This window comes from Lepisosteus oculatus, chromosome 10, assembly GCF_040954835.1.
Source record: "Lepisosteus oculatus isolate fLepOcu1 chromosome 10, fLepOcu1.hap2, whole genome shotgun sequence".
Classification (NCBI taxonomy): Eukaryota; Metazoa; Chordata; class Actinopteri; order Semionotiformes; family Lepisosteidae; genus Lepisosteus; species Lepisosteus oculatus.
The window spans coordinates 22,981,554-23,006,367 of NC_090705.1; the positions used below are offsets into that span (position 1 = coordinate 22,981,554).

The following is a 24,814-nucleotide window of genomic DNA, read 5'->3' on the forward strand; positions in this document are numbered from 1 at the left end:
AGTCACTGTAATGACTAATGTAATGTGATATACAAGTGAATAAGTACAAATTGTGTACTGGTTTTCTGCGGACATTTCGCTGCAGAAGTGTCCCAACGTGATCTCCACGTGGAGTTTAAAGTAAGTAGTGTTTGTCGGCAAAACTGTCTCGAATTTGAGAGCAATATTTGTATTGGATTAAAAGAAATGTATTTACAAGCCTGCTTGTATACAATATAATGGGGTTGCATCATGTCACCAGAAGTTACCTCGTTCTGTATCCCAGTACATGGCACTGCGCATACCTGGAAATTTCATCTATTTTGTGATGTTTTACTAGTTGCTTTTTACATTTTGCTTTAACTGCGGTTTGAAATGCACTTACCAATGCTGATTCTTTATAACCCAAAAATGAGAATAGAGTTGCAGTTCCCCTTTAAATAGAGAGCAGGAAACCAGGATGGACCAAAGAGATGTTATATCCAATCTACCTACATACTTCTCCCAGATACAAGTAATAGGTTTATTCCATGCCAAAAAAAAGAAAAGAGAAAACACAATGTTTCAGTCGTGGAGCCTTCTTCAGGTGTGAGAGAGACAAGGCAGTAGGCAAAGGTAACGTAACGGGAGAACAAAGGCTGGGAGGGAGGAGGAGTGAGAGGCGGGAGCAGGGGACAGAAAGAGAGGCCAATTAAGAGGTGTAAAGTCAAGATAGGTGTAGAAAGGTGTGAAATGAAACTTCCAATGACTAGAGAAAATTTAAAAGAAGAGTATCTGTCGTTTAGAGAAGGGGGAATGTGTGATCCTAGCTGCAGGATAAGTTTGGTTTCGGTGGTCTTTCTGATGTATGAGTTTGGAAAACCGTCTTTGAGAACACAGACAGAGAGATTAGAGTGGTCGTGGCCGTCAGAGGTGAAATGAGAAACAATGGGTTTGGAGAGATCTTTAATCTTCACAGCCCTGACATGTTCTCTGAAGCGGTCTCCGAGTCTCCTTCCTGTATCACACCTGAAGAAGGCTCCACGGCCGAAAGGTTGTGTTTTCTCTTTTCTTTTTTTCAGCATGGAATAAACCTATTACTTGTTCCTTTGCAGCCTACGTATGCTAATGCAGCTACCCACCTGAACTACATCTCCCATATGCAGTCCATCTGCGCTTGCAGACTTCTAGGAAAGTGGGATTTAGCCTGGATTTTGGAAGAGGATTTCCTGAGCTTGGCTGCGAGTTCTCTCCTGTTATGAAACTCAGTGTGGCTTGAAAACTGGCTGTTTTGAAATAGAATAGGATTAGCCTACTGGCTCTCGTGGCAAAAGGGAGTAGAAATGGGAGAGGGTGGCCAGATGGCTAAGAAGCTCCATTTCTCCTTGACACAACCAAATACTAGTCAGCCATAGCTTGCACTTTGTTTCTGACGTTTACAAACTCTCAGCAGATGGGGTGGAGACATTTTAACAGAACACCTCTGGATTTGTAAGAATTGTAGCTGGAGGCTGCTAAGAGAGGCACTGTTTTCCTTGAAAATGCAGATGAATACAAAATGTTTTTGTCCTGAGCTGCCCCGTGGGTGGCTGTTACTTTTCCAGCTGTCAGCTGTCCGCTGACAGTCGAACTTCGAGGAAAATGTACCTGCCACCAAACAGGCACTGCTATGGACTCCTGAGGTGACAGGCCGTGCTCGCTTGACTTTTGGAAAGAAGTGGTGCGTTGTGGGCAAAAAGAAAAAGATAGCGGATTAAAAAAAAAACCCAATGAGAAATAAAAGCTAATGATTAAGTGACCATTCATCTAACGTCCATAAATAATAATAATGATTAAACTAGTAGTTTTTTAAAGATAGACCAGCTTGGTTTAGCTGTCTTTTTGAAATCCATTAGGTAAAGAAAGGGAATTTAAATAAGCTCCTCTGAGCTCATAAGCTCAGCCCGCAGTTCACGATTGTTTCTGAAGGAAAGCCTGTTGAAATATTTTTTAAATAATACATTGTGGAAGAGTGTCCAGAAAGGCAGTGATTTCCATGAGAATGAGGAGCTGGCTTGGTTCTGGAGGCTAATGGACCCACACAGCAGGCTGTGCGTTAGACTCTGAGCCTTCCTGTAGTGCGCAGGGCGCCTGACACCTCCCAGCCAGGTTGTATTTTTCTTCCTCTTTCCTTTGTGCTGATGTTTCAAAAACAATAAGACTGCCTTTCCCCTTGGAGATCAGAAACTTTAACTCCCCACTGCTAATTCACGGCAGTGGATACCATAAAAATAGCTACTGTATAATGAATGTCCTTTGACTCATAGTTAAATCTGACAGCATGTATTGCTATTGTCCACACCAGTCCTTAGTTTCCAGTGTCAACTGTCTCATTTGTTTTCTGCATATTAATTATGCATCATTTCATTTTTTACTAGCCAATGTGGCTCTCTCATGCATTCCAAACCTTTCTGGGGACAGTGGAGAGTGGCACGACGCACACAGCTCTCATACACACTGGTGCCCCAGAAGTTGCAGGATTCTCAGCTGTACCGCATTTTTCTTCTCCTGAGTACATGGGACCGGATTCACATCAAAGGGAGCAAGCAGAAGTGAGCTTTGGAGTCCTTTTCTGATCCAGGACTTCCTGCTGTTCTCCCAGTTTTGAAGACCTCCCGGTGGACTCTCTCCTGTCATGAGTCCAGCAGGTCTGAGCTCCCAGTGAAGACTCCTTTGGCTCTGAGTCTTCCAGGCCATTGGAGCTCAATCATGTCCTAAGGTCTAGTGCATCAAGACACACTGTGCTCTGCCTGTTGACATAAAACCAGTGAGAATCAGATTTTCTAGAGGATGTGCAATACAAGTGTGATACAAGTGATACAAGATCAGAATTAGCTTTTGTTATTTTATAAGCAGGTTAATGGTTAAACAGCAAATTGATAACCCTAGCTTTCAAACATCTGGAATGTCTGATTTTAAAAAGGCAATTGTTATGTTGATACTTTTTTCATGAAGACTTGACGGTTGCTTCTATAGAGAGCAACGATATATATCTATATATTAATTCCACATTAAAATCTACCTCTGCCCCCGTTATCTCTCCCAGTTGCTCCTGTGGTCAAGTTGCTGTTCAGCTGGAAATGGTTAAATTGTGAAATTGGTTATCTCCCCATGCCTATTTGCGCTATTGTGAACAGTGAACTTGAAGGTTTACTAGACATTTTAGGTTTCACTGTGTGAAAGTGACTTCAATGCCCTTCTCTGTCATGAGGAGCATGTCTATATGGGTTTTCCATGTTGTTCATATTCCATACAATCATCTCTGCATGACTGAGTTGATAAGACAAAAAAAAATATTCAGCACGTTTGTTTTCAACCTGGATCTTCCTCTGAATCAGAACTATCCACTGTGCAGCTGCATATCAAATCAGTAGTGCTGAAATCACATATTCAGAAACAAGATGTCGTGAACCAAAAATACAGATGAAACTAATTGCTGATGATTCATGTGGCTCTTTAGCTAATTGACTGTAATGCACCAAGGCAAGCAGCATGCAGCTGCAATCCTGAAGCAGATGAGGGAGTGTTTGCAGGGCTAGAATGAGGTTTTCGTCATCACAGCATCCTTTGTTATAGATCTCCATTACTCTACGTGTTGTGCACAGCAGGCCAGCAGGTGCCAATTGTATAGTGCCCCCTACTGGGCAACGACATGTCTTGCACTCCTTGACCCCAGCTACCATTGTGAGAGCTCAGCCTTGTCACCTGCCAGTCCGTGCTGGTGCCAAAATATGCAGAAAAAACGAAAAGATCCGTATGATCCCGCTAGGGATGTGAGTGTTTGTCTGTGGAAGAAAACAGCGCTGAAACCTGATGAACCCTTCACTGCTCTGGGGATACAGGTTCACATTAAAGCAGCATCCTGAAGGTACAGTACATTAAAGCCTTTTCATGCCAACTGTACAGTATATATAGCAGTAGTCTGTATAACAGGCTACACCAAACCTAGAACAATGCAAAAAGCCAGGATACCAAACATGGTTTTGAACTCAATGTTTAGCCACAGATACTGTACACTATGTCATCTCAGAATCAAAGCTATTTAGTTTAGTGCTGTATGGCTCTGTGGGTGTCAGCATGCTAAGAAAAGATAGGCTTCCTTCAAAATAGATTCTCAAATAAAAGCATTTTGAGGGAGCAGACAAAGGATTTAAATTTTATGGATCCAAAATAAAAAAAAATTGAATACGCTTGTGAAATGGCAGGCGCAAGTCATCTGAGATATTTTAGCAGCAAGGCCGGAGTGTTGTTTCTGTTTCAGATCCAGTGACGTGGGCAGAGATCTGAACTGCTACCAAAGCATCCGGTGAATTAACACATTCCAGAAACAATAACAACCATAATAATAGTGACAGGTCTTTGTTAACATCGAACCGTTATTCTGTACGTGGTGCTTGAGGAAATCTAGATAAACACTGAACAGAAAGGCAGCTGAGAGACGGAAATGCAATTGAATGGGATAAGAACACAGAAATGTTGCTTAGTACAACATTTATGCTAAAGAATAAGAATGCTTAAAAGATATGCCAGTTTACAAGGATTCAATTCTGTGGCCGGTATCATGAGACTGCTGGACCTGCTCTGTGGTTTGATGCTGAACCTCCTCATCATTCGCGAGGCAGTGGCCTGAAAATGACATCTGTGGTCACACTTGATTGTCTTAATGGGAAATCTTAATGGCTTTCAATAATTTCACTGAAGTAAACCATTGGAGATTCCACTAAATCCAGCATTGGGACAGCAAAGTCATTAACTGTTATTTTTGCTCTACAGTGAAGCAATTTGTATTTGTATTCATAAGATTAATATGAATGTTAAGGACAATACATTCTTTACATTTGGGTAATTCCATTTCATCATATTAGAACAAAAACACTTTGTTCCAAAGAATCTTAAGTACTCAGACACATGTACTTAAGTACCAGGAGTCAGTACACACGTTCCCCTGAAAGCATTTATATGATGAAAATCTGCAAACCAAATATATCAATCCCATTACTTTGCAAATAAAATCTTCAGATTTATTCTCTGCTGCATCAACTTTGAAGTCTTTCCCATTCTTGGGGAAAATGTTCTGACTCTTCGGTGATGATTTCCTTGATTGTATTTTGTGCGTTTGGGATTTTGGGTCATTGTTATGATTCAGGGTGAGGGGCCATCCCAAACTGTGAAAACATTTTCTTGGACATGAACAAAACATTTCTCTAGATTTCAGAAGTCATTCAGCTGCTGCCATCATTAGTTACATCCTCAGTAAAGGCGTGTGAGTCAGTTTCAGAGGCGGCCGCGTGTGCCCAGGCCATGACATTACCTCCGCCTGGCTTCACAGAAGAGGTGGTGTTGACTGGAGCTTCTGCACTTTCTTTCTTTCTCCACACCTCAACCTTTCCATCACTGTGGTAGATGTTGTCTTGGTCTCACCTTTCCATGAAACTGTTCCAAAACTCTCCTGACTTATCTTTGCACTGCAGAGCAAATTCTCATCTGGCTTTTCAGTTCAGGATGCTGATGAGTTGTTTCCATCTTGCTGTGCAGATTTTGTCATTTTGCTGTTTCAGTCATCTGCAATGTGAGAATTTTGATACCTTCACCCCTACACTCTGGGGGTTTAGGGAATTTTACTGATATTTGTTACATGGTGTCAGCTGTAGATGTTTATCTTGGCATTGAACTATTGTCTTGGCTGATTGTTGCGTTATCTTCTTATATATATAATATATATATATACATATATTCCAAATCTTTTCTTTCACATTACGTTCTTTGGTTTTCATGTTGACTTTTGACTATAGATCCTAACATTCAATTCACAGTGAGACAGGTTGACAGGTTATTCACAGTTCTTTTATAAACCTTATTTCCCAACATACACCTGTCCAGCCAGAACAGTTGCTGAAAACATAATAACATCTGTCAGACAATTGTCCAAAATGCTCAGCTTCTTCAGAATAATGAACTTCAACACTATGCATGTGTTTAATTTTTCCATATAAAGTAGAACGAAGTAGACTTTATTAAAAATATAGGAGTTCGGCTTATCACTCTTGTTCAATGTCCAAAGAGATCAATGTGAAAATCCCAGTTCAGACTGTACTGTCCTAACGGCAGTGTGCTTTCAGTAACCTTGCCATGTGCGTCTACAATAACACTGTGTTTTAATCAATTAACTTTTCCTTTTAGTTGGATATTAATTCAACCCCTTTCTCCTGATTGAATTAGCATGATCTGTGTGGCACATGTTTTTTCATGAAGACAAGTTTTAAATGCTAGCATGTCAGGAAAGTGCAACCTACTTACTGTATGTTGTAGGTACCCAGGGTGCTATATACAGTATAAGCATTTTGTTTTTGCTTTAATTGTTATAAATAATAAAGTTAATTCAGTGCTGAAAAGAAGAAATAAAAAAACCTACCAGTTCTGTAAAATATTGATTCTAAATTCATTAGGTTTTTGAATGTGGAGCCTTCTTCAGGTGTGTCACCCTAGTTGCATTCTATTCCCACACTGAAAACAGTCAATCTGGCAGAGGAGTGAGTGACCTTATAACTGAGATGAATCTGTGCCTTAAAAACATAGTGTTCAGTGGTTTAATCTATGAACAGCTCAAAACCAAAAACCTATTAAAAACAAATCAGTAATTGTACAAAAGTGACAGTGAATCATGACTCTGTTTTGGTATAATTGCCATATTTGGGTGACATCAGAGACCAAAGCAATTTCTTTTGGACTGTTTAAAGGCTTTGATGATAGAAATCAGCGGCCCTGCTGTCTGAGCAGGTTGGGTGTTGCAGTATTAGTTAGGTATGCCCTGTGGATTACTGTAAGCATTTAATATCCTGGCCTTGTCAGCTTAATCTACTTGGAAGGGAGAATTCTAGGAGAGTGCCCTTGCACTGAATTCAACCTGTTCTGAACAAGAAATAACCATGGAGACTGATGGTAACATAATCATTCCCAGAGGCCCACTAGGTGCAGAACTGGTTGTGTTCAATACTTCTCCTTGAGTGGCTGTTCTTCACTCTAAATCCTGGTATCTATTTCTTCCTTTGGCAGCAAATCACATAGCAGGTCAAAACAGAATGTGAAAACAAAGCTCTAGAAAATGCTGCCATTACTGAAGGTTTTGGTGAGGCAGACTCAGCACTGGGATCAGAAAAGATGCCCAGGAACACAAAAACACAGCCCGGTCCTGGCCAGAGTACAGAATCAAAAACCTGGGAAAATCCATATTCTTTCTGATCACGACGGGAAATTTCCAACAGCTTTTTGTAACAGATATGGAATATCCAAATGAGAGATTTAAACCAAATACATGCTGGCTTTAGATGCAGCCTGATGCTATCTGCCATTGTATTACAAGGCAAAATCACATTCAAATTTAGTCACAAATCTCACTGCGCATTACCATACATCCCTATTCTTAGCACCATCCACTTTTTTTAGCAGCCCAGTATTAATAGACAGCCAGGCTACTCCTCATTCTAGGTGAGCTGTAGCATGGAGAGTGTCTTGTCATAGTCTGGCAATACTCATGAATTGCAAGTATGGTGAGTTGCCTATAACAAGGCAATAAAATGCTTACAATGAATTTTTGAATGAAATGAATTGCTTAGGAGAATATGTTCTTATGCTGATGGCTAACTGGAAGAACAAAAAGTGAAATTTTCATAAAATAAAGAGCTTCTAAACTTTCTATTTTGCTTTGTGGGCTTCGAATTACGGGAATGGATATGAAATGGCTCTGCATGACCTCACAGGAGTGAGACCAGCCATATATACCTCGTCATGTGCTAATGGCATTTGGAGTGATACTTCATTCTAGAAAAATAAGTTCTGAGTTTTAGGGAAAACCATCCATCATCCTTGAGAAGAAATAAAACTTTCCGTGAGAAAGTTCCGTGGCCGTGAGATCGCGCTTGAACTGGTGGTCCACGGGAAAACCAAAAATGAACATTTTCAAGTTCAAGTTCAAGTTTCAAGTTCAAGTTCACGTTTATTTGTCATTCCAGCCATATACAAGCATACAGTGGAACGGAATATCGTTCCTCCTGGTCCACGGTGCAAATACAGGCATAACAGACAGGACACTGACATAGACATTGTAGACAGGGTACACATAGTGCAAAGTGCAGATAGTGCAAGGCAATTCATAATACAATATACACAACACACTGGGGGGATTTAAACCCTGTTTCTGGAATTGGGTAGGTGTGAGTAGATTCCAAGGTGTTGAGGAGCCTGACAGCCTGTGGGAAGAAGCTGTTACAGAGTGTGGTTGAGCTAGCCCATATATTGTGGTATCTTTTCCCAGATGGTAGGAGGGCAAAGAGTTTATGGGGAGGGGTGGGATAGGTCATCTACTATACTGGAGGACCTGTGTAAGCAGCGTTTGTGATAGGTGACACAAATAGAAGGGAGAGAGGCTCCAATGTTCTTTTCAGCTGTTTCCACAATTCGTTGTAGGGTCTGAAGCATTGCAGTTCCCAAACCAAGCAGCTGGTCATGGTGCTCTCAATGGTGCTTCTGTAATTAAATTGATTTAACTGATAATTAAAATTGTAACATCCATTTTCAGTTAGTCAAAATACCATTTGCCTAACTTGTTTTTTCTTAAGTAATACAGTATATCCATCCATCCATTTCTAAACCTCTTTATCTCATTCAGGGTGACAGGGGAGATGAAGCCTACCGCAGCAAGCAATGAGCACAAGGCAGGATACACATCGGATGGGATGCCAATCCATTGCAGGGAACAAATAGCAACAAACAGGTCCAATTTTCTCTTAATAATAATAATAATAATAATAATAATAATAATAATAATTCCTTTCAGTTACTGTATATAGCACTTTTTCTGGATACTGCACTCAAAGTGCTTTACAGGTAATGGGGACTCCCCTCCACCACCACCAGTGTGCAGCCCCACCTGGATGATGTGACAGCAGCCATAGTGCACCAGTATACTCACCACACACCAGCTATCAGTGGAGAGGAGAACAGAATAATGAAGCCAATTCATAGATGGGGATTATTAGGAGGCCATGATTGGTAAAGGCCAGGGGGAAATTTGGCCAGGACACTGGAGTAACAGCCCTACACTTTTCGAGAAACACCCTGTGATTTTTAATGACCACAGAGAATCAGGTCATTTACATCTCATCCAAAGGATGGCATCTTTTTACAGTATAGCGTCCCCATCGCTATACTGGGGCTTTAGGACCCCTTTAGGTGCCCCTTGCTAGCCCCACAAACACCTCTTCCAGAAGCAAACTTAGTTTTTCCCAGGAGATCTCCCATCCAGGTACTGACCAGGCTCACACCTGCTGAGCTTCAGTGGGCTGCCAGTTGTCAGTTGCAGGGTGATGCGGCTGCTGGCCTCTTAAGCCAATTAACCTAGTAGTCTGTCTTTGGACTGAGGGAGGAAACCGGAGGACCCAGAGGAAACCCACACAAACAGGAAGTGATCATACAAACTCAATGCAGAACCCAGGAATTCTTCAGTTCTTCAGGTATTGAACCCAGGGCCCCAGCTCTGCGAGGCAGCAGTGCTAACTACATGCGCCACCATTCCTCCCATTTATGGAAAACGTATAGCATTTACAAATACTAATTACAAATATCTGTGGTGTATTAGGCGCTATAAGTGAAGAATTTTAAATGAATAAATAAAGTAACATCCTTATCATATTTCTCCCTTCATCTCTAAAGCTGTTACCGCGTGGTGAAGGGTCTCATAATGTGAGCAGCTTTGCTGAGCACCCATCAGATTTCTTGCTTCGACCAGACAGGGAAGAGTTAAAGCGAGCTCGCAGCGGGTGAAGTCAGACTGGAGAGAGTGGGAGAAAGTGTGGAAGGAGCAGTGGAAAGGGGGACTGCCTGTGCTTTGCATCCAGTGGTATTATTTATTCCTGCTCTCCAGGAAGTGGAGGCCTAGCCAAGGCATGCTGGCGGTGACAGCACAGCGGGACTCAGGTGATTTGCATGGAGAATAGCAGGGCTTTGTTGAGGCCTTGCCCAGGGCTTCAGATGCTTTTCCAGCACCTCACTGTCCCAGGCTGTGTTCCCTGTCTCTTAGCTGGAGGGCTGCTGAGGTGTTGCTCCCCCTGCCTCTCGAATGGCATAGGAGCCATGTTAATGCTGTACTCTGGTTATTACACAGGTGGTTCACTATACATTCACTGAGGTCTGAATGCATTTCTGAAGCCAATGTGCATTTGTGTGAAACATAAATGTCACCTTCTAAATCCCTCTAGTGTGGGAGAGACAGTGTGGTAAAGCAAAGCGTTCATCTTCCTTTTCTTAAGATTGCTGAAATCATCTTCTTATTGATGCGTTAGGCATCATATACCATTTGGAGAGGAGGGCAAATTTAGTCCCCTGGTTGTGGGACTAAACACACTCGCAGATGAGCATCGTACATGATGCTCTTGCATTGGTTTTATTTCCACGCTTAAGGGATCTGAGATGTACTCAACTAAAGTAAATGTCTTTGAGTGGCCCAGTAAAAAAGCAAGACCTGAATTTGATACAAAATCTAGGGCCAGACTTGAAAATTGCAGCCAAAATCCCAAACCAACCTGCCGGTGCTTGAACGAGTTTACAAAGAAGCGCAGGTGAAAATTGCACCATCCAGCTGGTAAGTTCGTAGAGACCTATTCACAAAGACAGGCAGCAGTTATTGCTACAAAGGGAGCTTCCAGCAAGTATTGGTGCAATAAACTTATTTTATTTAAATGTCTTTATCACTATTGACATTTCTTTCACACATAACAGTGTTCATTTGTAGCATCCAAGTTGTGATTAAAAATATTCACTTGACAAAAATGGGTATAAAACCTGGGTAATTAAAAAAATGGGACATCCATCATTGGAAGGGGTGGATTCTTTTGCAAGGTATTAAAGAGCAAATAATGGCACCAGTAAAATTTAAACTAAAAAGGGCTTTTACGGTAATTTTCCAAGCGCATTGTGCTTCCTCTGGTTAGTGGTCTGTGGTTTTCAGTCTGATCGTACAAACTGCAGCATCCTGGCTGTTAATCTGCTGTGTGTTCTGTATAATTGCTTGCACATCTGGATTACTCTGTGCTCATGATTAGCCTCACAAGAATTTAAATGATAGTGCAACACGGATTAATCATCTGTCCCACACAAACCACATCTACTTCATTTGTCTGTAACAGTGTATCTGATTCACACTGGCTGTTTTCTTTGGAGCCATTTAGATTCATTGATTTATTTTTATGTCATGCAGTGATTGTTTTCTGCAATCTTTGGCCAATCACGCAATGGAAACAAACAACTTTTCATATCCACCTTTTCATGCACGCCGATGCTTAATAAAATAACATACAGCACGTCTCTCCTTGGTAATTCATTAGAAAACCTTGCTTTATCTTTTTTGTTCTTTTTATTATTGCGGAATTTTGAGATTTTCCATGCAAATTTACATTACATAACATTTCTTCTTTCTTTCATTTTATTCTGTTTAGATCAGGACCACATCTTAACATGATATTGAATGATATTTCGCCAAGAATCTGAAACAATGATTTTAAAGTAACCCCAAAACTCTATATTGAAATAAGATCTCTTCACATACAGTATAGCTGTATAACAAAATTGAAGTTACTGTACATAAGGGGTGGTTATTTAATTTTTGGAAGCCCCTAAAAGATCAATTACACTTTCTTGGCAAAGATACTCTCCAAGGTTTATTGAACATAACCTAGTGAACAACAGTTAAGCCTCCAGATGAATAGGTTAAGATCAGTCATACCGAATGTTATCCAATTAATCTCAAGATCAGTTACACAGAAGCTAAAAGCCGAACGATGTTTTGTGAGTATAATTCAGCTATCCCAATTTAGCATAAATACTAAACATATCTTCTTCTTTTAACATACCTATTACTTAATAAATTTCAGTAAAAATCAATCAATAAAAATCAACTGTTCAACTGTGAAAGTGGACAATGTTGGGGACACTCTAACACACTCCTAGCAAATGAATTCTTTGTTTCAGTTTTGTTTTTGTGGGAGGCGACTTTGTAAACTCACTTTTTTCACGGGGTTTTTTCACAGCCGGACAGAATGAATTCCGTGGAGGGGTAATTTAACCAGGTATAGCAGGTGACGCAGAGAACTGCAGTGCTACCGTAGACTGAAGTGATGTGGTTGGAAAATGCAAACCACTTGTACAGATAACTGTTTCTTTCAGAAGTGATCAAAGAGGAGTGGAATGAGGGGAATCAGAAGAACAGTTGCATTAATGCAATGGGGAAGGAAACAGTAAAACCAACTTGGAAACATAACTTCAAAGTTTCAGCAAAGCTTTTATACGGATATCGGCGAGAGCATTTCTTGAGGAGTCTTTTCCATTGCTTTAGTTAAATGCATCACTGCGGCAGAGGGATCATCTTAATCATCCAGGATTTGTTAAAAAAAAACTTGTTCTGCTTTGTGCAAAGCACAGTAATAACAAGCCAGAGCACTTTGAACAAAATCTGAACAAAAAATACAAAACCGACTCATCTGCTGAATGGCACAAACAAAGCTGAGCTAAACCAGCAGAAAGCGTGTTTTGACATCAACTATGGGCGAAACGGACTGGAATCTTGACAACAATAAATTAGCCCTCATTAAGCGTGCAAGCTAATGACAATAGATAGTTCAGGGAGAAGAAAATAATAGATGAAAGCAATGAAAAAAAATGCTACCCGTCACACAAAGAAAAAATATTTTTTATGCACTCCACATTTAAATGTAAAAGACATTAGGAAAAAAATGAATTTAATGGGGAGGTTTTTTTTGTTGTGAAAAGTGACAGTCAAATTTCAATGTCATGCCATGCAGTATGAAAAGTGCTTTCAGTCATCAGAGTTCATGAGAGTGCAGTCTTTGTGAGTGTGTGGTAGGCTGAAGCAATTCAAAATCACAGGGATGTAGGAGCAAGACTCACTTTTTGACTTGTAGTTTCTTTTTTCTGAACAATCACCTTATGTCTGTTGTAAAAAAAAAGTGTTTTTAGTGGGGTGCTAGTGAGCACTTAATGGAGTAGACTCTTTGTATTGTGTTCTCTGCTCTGAGATTAATAGAGTTTTATTTGCATTACTGCACACAAATTATAAAACAAAACATTAAACCTTTAATAAAGAAGCAGTTCTAGTTAGCTGTGATGGCTAATGAACAAACCAAGAAGAAGACAGGCGGCCATCTTGGATCCCCTTGCAACAGAAACCAACATCAGGGCTGCACAAAAACACTGAGGAGACCCAGGGACAAAATGCTACAGACATATAGCGACAAAAACGCTAAGAATGTTGCTAAATAACAAGTTTAATGATTGTGATCTTGACTTTGAGTCTGAAGTAGTAGTTATGCCATCACAACATCTGGTATCTTTGTTCAGAGCCAGCAATTTCTATGCTCGCAAGATGTTACCCCAATCAGTCAACGCCAGACCCTGAGTTACAGCCCATTGTCAAGACTGTAACGAGTAAAGCACAGTAAAAGTCATAAAAGAAATATTTTAAAAAGTCTGTTTCTTCCAATTAAGGATGAGATTTTGTCACAACCACCGCTAATCTGAATCCTCCTCACAAACGGTCTCATCCCAATTAAGCATCAGCTGGAGGCATTCTCTGCAAACACCGCCAGTCTACTCCTCCATCCAATCTGAACACCTCGCCTGTTAACACACCCTCTACTTCCAGACCTACTTAAGCATTCCGCTTTTCACGGAACAGCGCTCGGTGTTGTTAGCTTCCTTGGAACTTCGTGCCTCGCATTACTTACTTCTTCTTGCCTTTTTTGGATACTCGAACCCGGATCTTCCCTTCTGACCTCGACCTCCTCTTACACTTGGGATGTGTCTGCCTCTCTCTCTATTCGGATAAACTTTGGTCTCAAACCCGGAATTCTTCCTCGACCACGTCTCGGCCAAAACGTTTTGGACTTGTCAGAAAGCTCTCCTGCCTTGGCTCCCCTGCTCCACATAGGATTCTTCACTCTAACAACAACGCGGCTCGTTACAGATTTAACTTCTTCTGCTGCTGCCTTTTTATTATCTTAGGAAAAGAGCCTATAAAATGCTTAGAGTTTGACAGCAAATATTTTCTAGGGACTGTGAAAAGGCATTTTTATTATTAAATTGATGGCATTCTTTTAACTGCTAACATAAAGGAAAATTTGACAAGTTAATTCCAATTGTATCATTTTATTTCTTTATCATAGATCCTAGCCTCCAATGTTTCATGTAGATAGTTTGCTCTGTCTTAAACCATGGTGAAGCTCAAATACTTGATAAATTGTTGCTGTGGGTTTAGTGGCTACCAAAAGCAAAGCATGTTGTGCTGGTGGAGGGAGTGGGGGTTTTATATGGGAGAGACACACTCCTTAAACCCCCTCTCTTGGCAAGGACTTGGTAAAGGCTTGCTGGTTGCTTTGCCATAGCAAAGTCAGCGTATTGTCCACATTCCTTCTGTTCTCCAGGCATTTATCGCCGTGGTGAAGATCTTTAGCTGTCTCCATGGCAACACCAATTCTCACCCCTGCTGTACTACACCATCAGCATCTCTGCACCAGCCAAGTGAAGTCATCATGTGACTCTCAAAGAATGTGTGTTATGAAACTATCAAAAACAAAACAAATAGAAGAGGAAAAAAAAACAAGCCATTACCATCAGTGAGGTGACTGGTGTGCAGCTGGAATCCAAGGAGTCCAAGGAGTTAAGCAGATTTGCCTAGTATCCTTGTCTGACATGGATGAAGGTCTCTGAAAACCTGTTTTACGTCAGCACTTTTTTTCTTTTCCAGAACCCTGGAAGCGTCCAGAGGGACCGTTGGTCAATATTTGCTTGTACTTCGTTACCAACAGTGTGTCCATTCTTTCAACTCACTCTACACCTCCATGTCCTGATGAGTCTAGAAGCACATCTGTCACAGAAAATGTTTATTCTATACATCTGTATGAAATATATATATGTGTATTCCACAGGAAAATGTGTTTATTCCTATGCGATTTCCAGATTCTACAGGGCATTCCCTGTCATAATAGTATTTATAGTACACTTAAGATAAATGTGGACTATATTTTCGTAGTTTTCCTCTAGTATTATCATGGTAATACTTACTGTGCTTGATCGAGGATAAGATAACTTGTATCAGTCTGTGTATGTGTTTTTACCAGAAGACCACTGGGCTTCAGAAAGTCAGCACACACACAAATCCACCATAGCAGCATAGCTGTGAGCTACAGACAGAATCCATCAGAAACAAGTAATAGTGATTATTGTACTGAAAACACCTGGCAGAGGACATTTAACACAGACAAGAACAGAATGTTATACTCATATAGCAAAAACAAACTTAATGAATGCAAGATGAGAAACATAGCTTTAAAACGCTACTAGAGCCATAATGGCAAACAGAATGTTAGACTTGATAAATGTTAAAATGTTGGATGTAATAGATATTATGTTCTAATGATAATGCACCAGCACAAACCTCATCTAAAAAGATATTGTTGATCTAAAAATCAGCCAAGAAAAGAGTGACCAGATACCTTCCCAGGCTAGAAGGAAGTTTTAAGGTTTTAGTCTTGAACAGTAAAGAATGCAAGGTGACCTGATTCAGGTGTTCACAAATCCTCAAGGCCACTGAGAAAATCAACCAACGGACTTCAGAATCAACAAGGAAACACCCACCAGAGGACAAAATGCAGGAAAATGCTACTAAACCAGGGAATAGGAGGCACTTTTACACAAAGGGCTGTGGGAGTGGGGAATAAGCTACCTGGTCAGGTTGTTGAAAACGATACATCGACATTCAAAAAATGATTGGGTTAGATCCTTGAGTCAATTAACTCCCAGCAACCAAAGGCGCTCAATGGGCCGAAGGGACTGCTGCTTGAAGAAGACCCTTCTTCTTCTGAAATGTCATTCAGCCTACATTTGTCTGATGAGAGTGTGACAGGGGACAGCGAGGTACTGTATATGCTGTAAAAAGTGTCATATAGCTGCACTTTTGGTAATGGGACAGAACCCTGAATCAGTACTTAGCCTGTACTGAAAGACTGGGCTGTTTTGCAGGGTGTGTGACATGTATCTACCAAGGATACAAGGACTTGTTTTGAGTTGAGAAGGAGAACTGGTTTGTGTCGGGTTTTCAGAAGTATTTCTCTGAGTTAATCCCAGTAGACAGCCTCAGTGCCATAGAGCAAAATGTCTTCTCTGGGGCACGATCGAGCCTGTCCCCCCCTTTACTCCTAGTTCTACTGACCTACTTTCGCTTAGTGGGTTTTTTATTCCAAAGTCACCCTTTCAGAGGAAGGGATGGGATGTTTCACATTCTTTTCTTGGCCTTTTTCCCAGTTCCTCAATTCTTAAATCAGTGAATTCCAATGGGAAGAAGACATCCGGGGCCCAGGAAGACACATGCTTGTACTCCATGTAAGCCCATCCATTAACAATCCTGAATGTGTCAGCCAGAGCTCTGGGAGCCTTGGGGAGAGTGTGTGTTTCTTGTTCAGTTGCTATCTATGGGTTTTATGTGGCTGTTGTTCAACTAATGCCCTAGATACACCAGGTGATGTAAGAGTCCATAAAACCATGTAGAACTACTGCTAATGGCATATTGTTGGTTCCTTGTGTATGCGCTGTGCTGTCAGAGTCCAGTGGGACACGCTCCCGTTCCAGGTGAATGAACCTTACATCCAGGTAAGTGGAGGAACTAAATAAGGAGATGGACAAGACCACATGCAGATGCTCCTTGCTTAGCATCCCCCAGAACGTGAGTCTCGGCTGGCTCACAGCAGATCTCTTCCATATAAACGTAAACAGGGCAGCTCTGTTCAATCAGTTTTGATTTTTCACAGTGTGTATATTTCGATTTGTTTTAGTTAGGGGAGGCTTCATCTTGAGCCACCATTCTGGACGTCTGAATAGCATCTCTAATCCAGAAGATCATGGAAGGAGAGGGAGCAGCTTGTGAAATATGAGGAGTCTGTACTGCAAAGTTGCACAGATCAAGGTGACTGAGCCATTCCTTTCACTTTGGTTACAGGGATATGAGACAAGATATATTAAAGGTTTTGCTGCCAGGGCCACATCTAACAATGATATTTCAAGAGACGGTACGACGATCTGTTTGGATCTAATGTTTTCCTGCGCTGTTCCTTTGTTCATTCTATTCTTCACTGGCAGTTTTGAATTTGGGGGTTTAATTTTAAAAACATCTTTTACAGAATGCGATCCTGGTAGAAGCCTGCGGATTCCCTGCCTCATTCCAGCAGAGCTCTTTTTTATGCGACAGTGAAATTTGCCCACAAATGATCTCGAATAACCATTCACAGCCTGCCAGAGATGCAGTGTCTCAATGCCCTTTGCTCTTCACACCTGTGCTTCTCTGCAGTGACGTTTATAATCAGGAAACAGCCTTCCAAACCATTACTCTGGTGGGACGCTGCGCAGTGTTTTTCCACACAGCTCCTTGTGTTTGTAAATCAGGAACTGATAAGACAATACATTTTAGCAACAGTGATCAATTTCCTAGCTTAGCCGACACAGATGATACACAATAAATGCAGCACTACATGTAACCACATATTGAATGCACATAATTTTCGCTTCTCTAACAGTGTTGATTATTGTGCATTTATCATATTTCATTTTTATTATACAAATCCATCTCACACTCATAACATGTAAGTGACAGAACAATATAAAACTATGCTGTTGATTTGTCAGACAACTTGTTCAATTCAACAGACATTTGAAATCTGATTGGAGCATGCGTTTAAATCTTACATGGTACCCATAATATGATTTGTGCAAGGCTACTATACCTAGATCACAGAATTCCAACACTTACTAGTTTGTACTGTAATTGGGGTTCAGATTTGGGATTTAGAGAAGTGACCTGCTTCCCAGTCAGCAATATTTTTTTTTAAGAGGTCTTCACTGAAATTAAGGTTTTCTTGCGAAAGCTGCTTAATTTCAAAGGTGAAATTTTATTTTCTCTTTTTCATAATTGCTGGAAGGTTAATCATGTGCGTGATTATTTGTTACAGCAATGATAAATGAACTGCTAACTTATTTTGCTCCTAATTGATAATCCTGTTCTTAATCATTACAAATGGTATCCCTATAATTACAAAATTGATTCAGGGAGAAAATCTGTGAATAGTTTACTCTGTGGTCTGTATAAAACATTCAATGTAAATCATCCAAAACAAGTTGAAATAAATTGCTCCATCATTTTTAATGGTGTCTGTTATGTGTGCCCTGGGTCCCTGTGATGCTATCTGTGTGGAGTTTGTATGTTCTCTCTGTGTTCACATGGGATTCCTCTGCTTTCCTACAACAGTCCAAAGAGCATACTGGTAGGTTAATCGGCTTGTGGGAAAACTGGCCTGGTCTGAGTGTGTTTGTGTTGGTGTGTCTGCCCTGAGATGGGGGTGCCATGCTGTGTGCCCATTGCTTCCTGGGATAGACTTTGGCTCCCCTGCAACCTTTAATTGGATGAAGCAGTTAGAAAATGGACGGACATAACGTGTGCACATAACTTTTTAACCCACAAAAAATGTAGAACAGGAAATGAAGCTGAAAAACACCATTTAATATCCTGTGACCTGCAGAGAATGTCTCATTCTGATGCTGTGATGAACCGTCACAGTAGCCTGTGGTGTTAACATCACTGAAGTGTATTATGTGATTCTCACTGTTTCACAACACCCAATACCTCAATTGCACTTTAAAATCTACAATAGACAAGGGAACATGTCAGGAATGAGCTTCAGATCAGAATCTTATTTCCAGTTTATGCCACAGCTAATAACATTTTATGATGGATGAATAAACAATTTGCTGCAAATCACGAGACACTGGAGGCATTTTTATAACTCTGGAACTTTCTGGATCTCTACACAAGCTGATGGAAATGGATTCCTATAGTTTGCTGATTACGTCGATGAGGCTTAAGAAATTCACCTGATAATATCATTATTGCTATTTATTCTCCATACATGTTTCCAGAGCTGACAGATGTATCAATCTGCTTTCAGTGACGATAGGGAACAGAGTGTCTCTGCAGGGTACGAAACTACCACTATACCCTCAAGGATTCACTGAAATTGTGGACCAATCCATAACCCTCCGATAGTACAATTCTTCACCTCTGGAAATTTCTGACAATTCTTTTCAAAAGAGGCTCTATAAAGCAATACACCCAAGACAGCTGTATTGGTTTTATCTTTTCAGTTGTTCACCATTGTTCACCATTGCTGCCAAGTCCCAGAAATGCAGCACTGTCAGTTCTCAACCCATGTGTCCTACAGTCTTGTGACACACCTGACTAATATAGCTTTCTTCGTAAAGACAGGGAAAGGGAAGTTTTTGTGAAGGATACAGACTCAGTAGTCACTTCTGTAGAACTTCACCCAGTACACCTACATTGTTTCAGTTATCTTTTCTTTTGCAGTACTGGTCCATATTTAGAATGGATTGTGGTTTACAGCACAGGCAATATATCATTACATGACTACAGGATAAAACTGTCCAGAGCTTTCAGCCACAAAACAGCACACTGCCATCTTTCCAGGGGTGAACAGAGACATAAACATTCTTCATTTGCAGTTTAATTCACTGTCTGCTAATGCTCGACTACCAATCCTGACATTTGCAGGCCCTACGAGATTGTATCGATTGAGCCGTTTTCTCTATTCTGGTTGAATTCACTACTCACATGTCTTCTTAAAATAATCCAGCGGCTCTGAATCAATTAAAGATTTTGTTCACCTCAGAAAATGGATTTTTAAGGTAAGAGTTTTTTTGGGAAGCAGAGGGTGTACATTGAAAAAATGATATCATGGGATTAAACGGCTAGTTGTTGAAAGTGTGCATGTGGGAGGGTGTGTGTGGGAGTGTTAGTGTGGCGAAATCATGCACTTAACCTTAAATAGAACGATGCTTTCATTTTACCATGTATAGGGTTCTGTCTACAAATTTACTTCCACTAAGTTCAAATTCTCAGTTGCCCTTGTTTATGGCGAAAACAGAAGTGAAAACTCTGGGCTTGAAATCACTTCTGCTCCTCCTTTTATCTAAACTCAGCACACTCTCTCCAAACAAAGAGTCACTGTGGTGAATGCAGCAGGCACAGTACATCAGTCACAGGAAGAGACAGAGGCTCTGTGCTCACCGGTTAGGCTCTTTATAAATCTGTCTGCAGACCAACATATCCCCCGCAAAGAACTGCTTGCTTTGTCCTCTGGGGCGGCGTTCCTGCCAGAGAAAAACAGTGCAGCAGGCCTAGACCTGTGTCAGTAAGTGGTGTGTTGCACCGTCACGATGGGGACAAGCACATAGCACAGGCCCTGCTCTGCCCAGGACAGGAGCAGTGGAGCAATGAACTCCTCCAATCGACACACCATCACATGTCCATGCTTCACGGATGCCGCCACTGTTATAATACACGCAGATCTCATGCCAGCTGCTCCGCCAAGGGCTGGGGTGTAAAACTTGGAAAGTAGTTTCTTGTAACGGCACATTGTGTGGGCTGAGTTTCAGCCTTCAGAAAGGCAGCTGGCTACTCACCCTTGCGCGCGCGCACACACCCTCTCACACTCACACACGCAGGACCGCTTCTCTGTCGCACATCAATGGAAAGTAAAGCCTCACCATGTGATAAGCTAATGGTATTTTCCAACTTTGCCTGAAACCAAGGAACTGGAACTGATGCTGACGAGGGCGACGTGATGTCACGCTCTCTCTCCCTGCAAGCCGTTTTAACCACTTCCTCTGCAAAATGGGCCGCAGGTCACATGACCACACTTCTGCTTTCATGGTGCCGTCTCTGCTGTGATGTCAAGGCAGCAGGGGCGGAGTGGAGGGCCGGATCGCACAGCCACTTTTATGAATGAAATTTGTTGTTTACCCATGCTGGAGCTATTTTTGTGCCTACGCCAGTGATGAAAAGACAATTGCAAGCTGCCTGACCACAAAAAGCTTCCCCTTTTTTTTTGTTTCAGGCTATATACAGTTGAATAGCATGCTTTCGTTTTTTTTTGACTCAGGGTTAACACTTCCCTTTCCATGTCATTCCAGCAAGCCAGTTTTTTTTTTTGGTACTGATTCATTGGGGAACTGCACAATCCCGTTTTCGAGAGCTACCAGTGCTGAAAGGGTGTCTATTAAGGGCTGCTCTTGGGTTCTCGAGGCACTTTTTTTCAGTTTCCAGTGTACCTCAGATAAGACCCCGCATCCTGTTTCCATTGGGGGCTTACATAACAGAGCACATTGTTCCTTCTGACGTCTCTCTTTCACACAGCACTGTGGGCCTGTGAGAAGAGTGAGGTAATGGGATATAAACGATATCTTAGTAGAGCAACAATCTTAAAACCCTTGTTCCCCCCCAAAAAAAAACAAACAAAATATAAAGACCATACAAAACAGGTCAGTGTTTTGTACTTATTCAGTGGAACAATCAAATGGGTCATGGATAGATTCATTGTCGATCAGTCCTTATTTACTGATTCATGCGCTCACCCTGTTTGTCTTGTTTTGAATCCTGTCAGTTTGTCTGGGGCTTCGAACAGCCAGACCAACACCATGTTTTTTTTGGTCTATAATTTTCTCCCCAGTCTCTGAAATTTATTTTTAAAGCTTAGAAATTATATTTCAAAAAGGAGACAGCACAGGAATGTAAAACATGGATGCTTCCATTCAACATAGACAGGATGGGGCTGTGTCAGCACTGCTGCGAGATCTTGGGCTTGGGCCGCCTGTCTGTGTGGAGTGTGCATGTTCCCCCCAAGTTCACTGTGCACTCCAGCTTCCTCCCACTTCCAGAGACATGCTAGTTATTTCGAAATGCCTGGCTTTCGCAAATGGCCTCTTCCTCCACTGCTTTTCTATGGACTGTTGTCCGATCCCGGGATTGTGCTCTCAGTCCTGCCTTGCACTCTGGAATTCCAGGACAGGCTTTGGCTTCATGTGATCCTGAACAGGATAAGTGGCTTTCAGATAACGGATGGATAAACATAAAACGTAGTGTGGGAAATTGGATGAAGTTAGAAAACGTCAAATAAACTTTGCCCGTGAGCGAAAAGCTTTGAAAATTCATCCTGTTAGTCTTTAAAGGATTGAAAATTAACCCAATATGACTTCTAACCCTGTGCTCCAGCAGTCCTTTCCCAGACTCCAAGCCATGATCTGACATGATTGGGCATACTTTGAGACTGGGAGGCTAGAGGTTAAAGTCTACAAAGACCAAACGGCAAACAATTTAGGAAGGATTGCTTGGACAAAGAAGAAAGGATGTTTTGCTGTGTTCTACATTAAAAATAAATATGAAGGTGCCGACAATATGTGAATAACAAGGAAGTGGGACATCAGGGTGGGTCCAATAGAAAAAATGACAGGGGTTTTACTGTAAGTTAATTTGTAAAACACCAGGATTAGGAAGTAAACTAAGAAATGTCTTTACAACACTAGAAGTAATACTGTACCTGTGCTGAAAGTGATTGGGTAGTGATGGAAGAATTTAATGACCCTTCGACAAGGTGGGAGAATGTTAACAAATACAAGAAGTAATAGGAGTAGTAACAAACTGGTTTTTAAAAAGCTTTTTCTTTTTTTAACAAATAATTTGAGTCAACCTTGAGGTCAAATACAGAGGCACAAATGTATGACTGTACTAAAACTTCCCAACCAAAAATATAGCAAGTTCTTACTTACATAGAGACTTACAGAAAAGCCTGGTCATCTATGAAATTGTTTTGGAAATAAAATAAACATGAAACTCATTTGAAAATAATCTGGAAATTACCAATATTAAGATGGAAAACAAATCAACCAAGCTTGCTTGCTTTTCAAAGGGAAAAAATGTATAAAAGTAGACAAATAAGGTCTCCCAAATTGAAAATGATGCAAGTATAACTCCTGCTTTGTACGATTTGATAACCTTTAAAATTGTGAAACTCATCCATTTATTTTTCTATCCATTTGAGCTAATGTATAGTTGTGAGGAAACTGGTGCACCTGATGAAAATCCATACAAATATGGGGAGAACCTCCAAACTCCACACAGACAGCACCCCAGGTCTGGAACTGAACCCAGGGTGCTAGCAGTGCAAGGCAGCAATGCTAACCACAATGCCACTGTACCCCCCTGAACTGTGAAGTTGATTAAGTAAATAATCAAATGACACTCTAGATCTACTGGGCACTGATGGCATAAATCCACAAATTCATAAAGATATTACTTAGACCAGGGACAAGAAGTTAACATATTTCTTGTCTGTGATTAAAATCTCTGAGAATTCTAGGCAACTGGGAGTTTGGTCATAAGTTTTCTTTTCCATCATTCATGAGTCGATGAAAGAGCTTTAAAGAAAACCGTGTTTAATATGTTTCCATAACACATTAAACGTTTAGACTTTGATTGAGAGTCACATGCAAGATATAATACAGTTTTATCTGGTGTTCAGAGGAATTATTAGAATGTTCACAGACACAGCAGACAGAGCTTTCACCAAAATGGGAAATGCAATTTTCTTGGTGCTTACCAGTCCCGTCACACTTTATATATTTACTCCTTTTGATGCTTTCTCTGTCCAAAGCGCTGCGATCTTCAGAGTAAATACTGGCTCCCGTCATATTGAGTTTTGTTCCTTTTGCTTCACACAGGACACAGCCACAGAGAAGCAAAAGTTCATTCTTAGACGTTTATTAACTGACACAGGGGTTACAACTGGGATCACAGAAGACACGGGTACGATTTCCAGCTAGGCACCAAGTGGCAAAAGCATATGAATACAAATCAATTCATCAGTGAGTATATTGCATTAAAGTCGTGTATTAAAGTCGTGTCCAAGGGTTTACTTTTTCATTAATGATATGTTGGAGCAAATAGCTTTTAAGAGGTTTAAATTATTACGTATTAAATTCACATAGTAACTACAGACACACTACACATGTCACTGTAACTAATGGCTTTTTACAGTATCTATCCATCCATATTTTTGCCGCTGATACAGGATCACTGGGAAGTCGGATCCTATACCCAGCAAGCAATGTGAACAAAGCAGGATACACTCTGGACAGGATGCCAGTCCATTGCAGGGACACTCTCACTCTACAATGACCAGATTCGGCCAAATTGGCCAATTTTCCCAAAAGCCACAGTATGTCTTTGGGCTGTAGGACTAAACCTGAGTACCTGGAAGAAATCCACACAAACATGGGGAAAACATACGAACTCCACACAGATAACACTCTAGGAATTGAACCCAGGACCCCAGTGCAGAGAGAGAGCAATGCTAACTACTTTAAGAGCTTAGGCTTTTATCTTTTTCTAAGTTGAGAGGTGGTACAGGCTTTCCAACACTTTGCTCTGTGTCGGTGTCCCTGCCTCAGCAAAGACGGCTGTCAGGCACAGTCTAACTGATTTTGGTGTGTGAACCCTGCTGCTTTGCTATGGAGGACACCACTGTGCTGGAGGTACTGTCCCAATGTGTGGCAGAGCTCAGCAGCTGACTGGCAGCTGTCAAACTCTTTGCACCTCATCCCCTGCACTCCAGAGTCTTTGCCAACCAGCCCCTTCTGACACGTATCATAGCTCAGCTGTCAGGAGAGATCAGTGGAGTATCAACCCTGCAGGTCAGAAGGATAGAACAGCCTGTCACTGACTTTGACGTGCTCTGCATGCTGTGCCACCTGTGCTGCTTGCTTTAGGTAGTGAATCCTGTTTAAAGTTTGCTGCCAAACAGGGAATACCTGTTGGATATCATTATCCCAGAGCCATGCATTAAAGCTTTCTCCA

At 41.1% G+C, this 24,814-nt stretch overlaps 1 long non-coding RNA gene across 1 annotated transcript; it reads right to left on the reverse strand.

The window, feature by feature from the left end:
• Window positions 1-14,195: 14,195 nt before the first annotated feature.
• Window positions 14,196-15,994, reverse strand: LOC138241480 (uncharacterized). The gene is made up of 2 exons (XR_011190705.1): window positions 15,127-15,994; window positions 14,196-14,625 (listed from the first exon to the last, which is right to left on the reverse strand). It is a non-coding gene; the product is annotated as an uncharacterized lncRNA (long non-coding RNA).
• Between the last annotated feature and the right edge of the window lie 8,820 nt (window positions 15,995-24,814).